This window comes from Oncorhynchus gorbuscha, unplaced genomic scaffold (assembly GCF_021184085.1).
Source record: "Oncorhynchus gorbuscha isolate QuinsamMale2020 ecotype Even-year unplaced genomic scaffold, OgorEven_v1.0 Un_scaffold_5078, whole genome shotgun sequence".
Taxonomy (NCBI): domain Eukaryota; kingdom Metazoa; phylum Chordata; class Actinopteri; order Salmoniformes; family Salmonidae; genus Oncorhynchus; species Oncorhynchus gorbuscha.
The window spans coordinates 14990-21174 of NW_025748964.1; the positions used below are offsets into that span (position 1 = coordinate 14990).

The window sequence follows — 6185 nt, forward strand, 5'->3', positions numbered from 1 at the left end:
CCTATTGATTTGAGGTGCGTTCGGGAGTCCGCACCTTAGGGGGCGGGGGTTCTGCCACGCCCTGGTCGAAGTATTTTGTGTTTTTCTTCATGTATTTGGTCAGGCCAGGGTGTGACATGGGTTTTTGTATGTGGTGTGTAGCTTAGTGGGATTGTAGCTTAGTGGGGTGTTCTAGGAGAGTCTATGGCTGTCTGAAGTGGTTCTCAATCAGAGGCAGATGTTTATCGTTGTGTCTGATTGGGAACCAAATTTAGGCAGCCATATTTTTTGGTTGTATTGTGGGTGATTGTCCTTAGTGTCCTGAGTGTCTTTATGTCCTTGTTCGATGTTAGTTGACACAAGTATAGGCTGTTTTCGGTTTTCGTTTAATTTATTTGTTTTGTAGTATTTGTGTTTAGTCGTGTTTACGTTTGTTTTCAATAAACATGGATCGCAATCGACACGCTGCAGTTTGGTCCGACTCTCCTTCACCATATGAAAACCGTGACAAGTTATCTACCCAGCACCTTTAAAACAGATTACCATCAACTTGTGAGGGCCGGTTATCTACCCACCACCTTTAAGACAGATTACCATCAACTTGTGAGGGCCAGTTTATAATTGCGTGCTATAAAATCCCCTGATAATGTAAATCACACACGACCATATTCACATGCATGGAACCTTATTGAAAATCTGAGCATGGCAAGCATCCCTGTGTGTCACTGATAAGAAGCAGACTGTGATATGGATCGGGGTGGGCATTACAGTCTATTGGATCAATAACTTCGGATGTGGGAGCCTGACTGCATTGAGCTGGAGCTACCACTCTTTAAGAGCCAGGGTTATTACAATGCATCCATTGACTAATCAGGTCTGCAGGGCTTAATGAACAAATGACAGAGCAGGATAAGAGTGGCAGCAGAGAGAAGACAGAGTGCCGTCTATAATTAAAGCGCTCTTTAATGCTTTGTACAACAATTAACTGGTATCAATCTGAATCAGTGCAATAATGCTTGGCTCATTCACAGAGGCAAGGAGTTGATTAAAATATATATATATATATATATGTCTTCGCTTTAATAATGTGTAATTAGATAAAATACACTTTTATTGATTTGGCAGTTCTAAGAATCAAGAGCAATTTTACAGGAGTCTCGCTCCCTTCAATTTAGTGCCGTGTGGAATGACTGCCTCAACCATAGAGCTAGAATTATGTGATTAGTCTCTGTGGGCAGATAAATTGGACATGCAATGCACATAATATCAAGTGGTACGTGTTACTATGTCGGCATCATCTTTAGCACCTTCAGTGTTGTAGAACAGATGGAAACATTAGGAACTCACTATAGATTTCATTAGTTTGGCCCCCCTACAGGCTATAGTAACATATGGGATATAATCTATATCATTTTTATGCAAACATGAAACTCTTTTAATCAACTGAATCTGAAAGGTGTCATGATATGTACAGTTATGTTTTAAATTAAATGTTTTAAATGAAATGGTACATAGGTTTGTGATATAGATTGATTTACATTTAGCATTGCAATGCTGACAGAAATACAATATTACACATTGCCCCACATTACAAAACATTTACATTTACATTTAAGTCATTTAGCAGACGCTCTTATCGAGAGCGACTTACAAATTGGTGCATTCACCTTATGACATCCAGTGGAACAGTCACTTTACAATAGTGCATCTAAATCTTAAAGGGGGGGGGGGTGAGAGGGAATACTTATCCTATCCTAGGTATTCCTTAAAGAGGTGGGGTTTCAGGTGTCTCCGGAAGGTGGTGATTGACTCCACATGTACACAATTCTTGTGTACATGTGGTCCTCAGTTGGGTACGATGCTATTTATAAACAGGATGTAAGGGATTTCCTCCTCTTCATCTGAAGAGGAGAGGCGAACAGGATCAGAGGACCAATATGCGGCGTGGTAAGTGTCCATGGTTCTTTTAATACGAAAATGTATACATGAACAACTGAATACAAAAACAATAAACGTGGAATGAACGAAACCCAAAACAGTACCGTGTGGTGAAAAACACAGACATGGAAACAAACACCCACAGACACACAGTGAAACCCAGGCTACCTAAGTATGATTCTCAATCAGAGACAACTAATGACACCTGCCTCTTATTGAGAACCATACTAGGCCGAAACATAGAAATACCCAAATCATAGAAAAACAAACATAGACTGCCCACCCAACTCACGCCCTGACCATACTAAATAATGACAAAACAAAGGAAATAAAGGTCAGAACGTGACACAGGTAGAACAGTCTCGTCGACCCATCCCTTTCAGTTGCCAGAGGCAACTCTAAATCATCAAAGTACTACATTATTTTTCTCCCCAGTGTCAAATATACACTATTGTGGACAACCAAGGATTTCAGGTCTAGTTTGTATGTTTGTTTAAACAAAGTTGTAAAACAAGTTTGTAAAACAACTTCCAATTGATTTGGAACAAGATCTGTTTCTAGGCAAGTTCCTTTTTGTGAAATTGTTTGGTGCTTGAAAGAGGAAATGTGAATTTATTATGAGGACACCAGTCCTTCTGCGAGACCAGCTGCCTGCCACATGAAATCCCAAATCTGGCAACTTCCTGGCTGTGGCAATATGAGGCAAATCACGTCTGTCTCAATCAAGAATGTGCTTTCCAAAACCCACTGGCACTGTTTAAAGAAACAAACAGTTTTTGTAAAAAATAATAATAATAATACGAAATATATGTATACCTTAGAGATTTTCCTTTCCCACAGTATAACCTTTGTTCTGCAGCATTTATGAATAATATTCAGTATTAATGTTCATCACAGGTTGACTCAGGGTCTTTCTGTGGGGTCTTCAAGGATAATAGTGGTCCTGGTGATGGTTTTTTGAGATCTGGTTATTACATTATAATACAAGCAGATAACATCTAGCTAGGTACTGTACATCCTGTACAGGTATGTTACAAATGTCTGGTTTGGGTTTGGATAGAATCAGAGTGATCTGAGTGAGTACTAGGGGTCTTAGTGGTGGTCCTCTGATGACTCACAGTCCTGCATACAGACTCCTGCATTCTCCTCAGGCAGGGCAGGTAATGGCCCGCAGCCGCCCTGAAGTCACTCCTCAGGAACGTATAAAGTATAGGGTCCAGCACACTGTTGAGGCTCAGCAAACCCCTGCCCAGCTGGTAGGGCACAAACACTGCCTTCTCCCACTCACAGGCGTCACCGTGGAGAAGCAATCCAATGTACTTCACACATCCTGTGATGTGGTAGGGGCCGAGGACCAGGATGAAGATGACCATCAGCAGAATGAGAAGCCCCCTGATGCGGTGCTTCTCTTCCGTTCCCAAGGTACCAATGGCCGACAAAGACCTCAGGCTCTTCCGGTGGAGGATCACGATGAAGGCGAGAGGGATGATGAAGGACAGGGATAAGGTGATCAATCGGTAGATGATGAACCCCTCCTTGGAAGGGTAGCTCTCGATACACAGGGTGTGATTGTCGTTGGGTTGCATTTTACGCAAGACGATGGATGGAGGCACGGCTACCACGACCCATATGCTAAGGGCTATCCATCGTGCAAACTTCAGCTTTCTCAATGCTTGGAATCTCAGAGGCTTGGCGATGGCCAAGTAGCGCTCCAAAGCGATGATGCACATGAAGGCAATGCCGGTGTAAATGCTGACGTAGAAACTGGCCCCCAATAACTGGCAGGAAGTGGACCCGAATCGCCAGCTGTGACCCCTGCGATAGTAGTCAATCCATAGAGGTACAGTGAACAGTTGGAGGAGATCCGAAAGGAGCAGGTTGATCACGTACACCGGTAAGACGTTTTCAGACTTGATCAGACGATAGAGCCCGAACAGGGCCATCAGATTGAGGGAGTGCCAATGATGAAGAAGATACTGTAGATTACAGGAAGGTAGATGGCATCTTGGCTGAGGTCCACTCCACAATTGTTGGCTTCATTCAGGTTACTATTACCAGAGCTGGGGGTGGGAGTCATGTCCATGATGTCCTTAAGAATCAAGAGGATATGTTAAGTTGATATGATATAGATTGTATAGTAAGTATTTACCCCATTACACATTCTGAGCCTGTAACTTGATGCTGTCACTATTTAAATTATATTTTTGTAATCAACACCTTCAACTTGACACTAAGAGGATATAAAGTATCATTGAAACTAGAGGGTATGAAGTATCATTAAAACTAGAGGGTATTAAGAGTCATTAAAACTAGGGGGTATAAAGTATCATTAAAATTAGAGGGTATAAAGTATCATTAAAACTAGAGGGTATAAAGAGTCATTAAAACGAGAGGGTATAAAGTACCATTAAAACTAGAGGGTATAAAGTATCATTAAAACTAGAGGGTGTAAAGTATCATTAAAACTAGATGATATAAAGTATCATTAAAACTAGAGGGTGTAAAGTATCATTAAAACTAGATGATATAAAGTATCATTAAAACTAGAGGGTGTAAAGTATCATTAAAACTAGATGATATAAAGTATCATTAAAACTAGAGGGTGTAAAGTATCATTAAAACTTGATGATATAAAGTATCATTAAAACTAGAGGGTGTAAAGTATCATTAAAACTAGATGATATAAAGTATCATTAAAACTAGAGGGTGTAAAGCATCATTAAAACCAGAGGGTATAAAGTACCATTAAAACTAGAGGGTATAAAGTACCATTAAAACTAGAGGGTGTAAAGTATCATTAAAACAAAGGGTATAAAGTATCATTAAAACTAGAGGGTGTAAAGTATCATTAAAACTAGAGGGTATAAAGTATCATTAAAACAAAGGGTATAAAGTATCATTAAAACTAGAGGGTGTAAAGTATCATTAAAACAAATGGTATAAAGTATCATTAAAACTAGAGGGTGTAAAGTATCATTAAAACTAGAGGGTATAAAGTATCATTAAAACTAGAGGGTGTAAAGTATCATTAAAACTAGAGGGTATAAAGTATCATTAAAACTAGTGGGTGTAAAGTATCATTAAAACAAGTGGGTACAACCTACCATTAAAAGGGTGTGAATTATCATTAAAACAAGAGTGTAAAAAAACATATAGACCAAATTACCATTCATTTCAAAACACTGATGTGAATTCTCTCCCTGACTTTGTCTTCTTATGTTATCAAAATATTAATATGACAGAACTAATCAAAACATACCTGAAATCCTGTATTCGCTGCACTTTTCCAACAATATCAGAACGTCTTATTGGGAAACTTCATTAGAGAGAGTGTGAGTTGAATAGTCAGTACCAAACAATATGCCAACAGTGTGTCTTTGTACAGGATGTGAAGTAATGCCATAGAGATATTTATTTTGATGGTGGTGAAACAGAAGTCATGAAATCATAAAATGAAACACGTTACATTAACCACAGCAGGAAGTTGAGAAGCTAAAATGTGCCAGTCACTGTGTTGTTAATTACTGGTCAACAGAGAAATAACTATATAAAATGTGTAAACCAGATCTGCCTCCGTAAGTCACTGTCACTGAATAACACATGTAATAATATCCCATGACGTTCTCAGTATTTCTGCTGTTTTTCTAATACCTTTTGTGTATAATATGATCATTCCCGACTGACTCAGAATTGTTTTAACGGGTCAATTGACTCCATTTTCTGTACAGATGTAGGATCTTATTTTGAGCCAGTTTGCTACGGAAGGGAAATAATCCTGCAGAGACAGGAAATGTCAATTATTATGTGGATTATAATTAATGGACATTTTTGTAAGAGTTGATACATTTTTCGTAAGGGAAAATCAAGAGTTAAATTTCTAAATGGAAATTGCAAACTTCAGAAGTATTTTTATTAAACCTCAAATACACTACAAGTTCTCCTCCAACAGGCTGATCAGATTTAGATCCTGTACCTGTATGTATACACCTGTTATCAAACTGTCAGTAAAAAGGATACTCAATACATAAACCAGCAGTTGTTTAACCTTTTTACCTACATTTTGTGGCTGTAGCACCAAGTCCTTACTGAGCTACAGTACCATTCAATGGATCAAGGGCCCCGGCAGATCAGGGTATCATCAACACAGATGATCTATACGAGAGAGAGAGATGAGTTACTTAACTCCAGTCCTGTCTATAAGAGGTTACAAGAGGTGAAACATGCTGCTGGAGTATATCTCATCCCCCAAAGAACTATGGTTAGAAACA

General features: G+C 39.1%; 1 pseudogene; it reads right to left on the reverse strand.

Moving 5' to 3' along the window:
- Positions 1-2151: 2151 nt before the first annotated feature.
- LOC124028941 lies at positions 2152-5327 on the reverse strand (annotated as a pseudogene).
- Between the last annotated feature and the right edge of the window lie 858 nt (positions 5328-6185).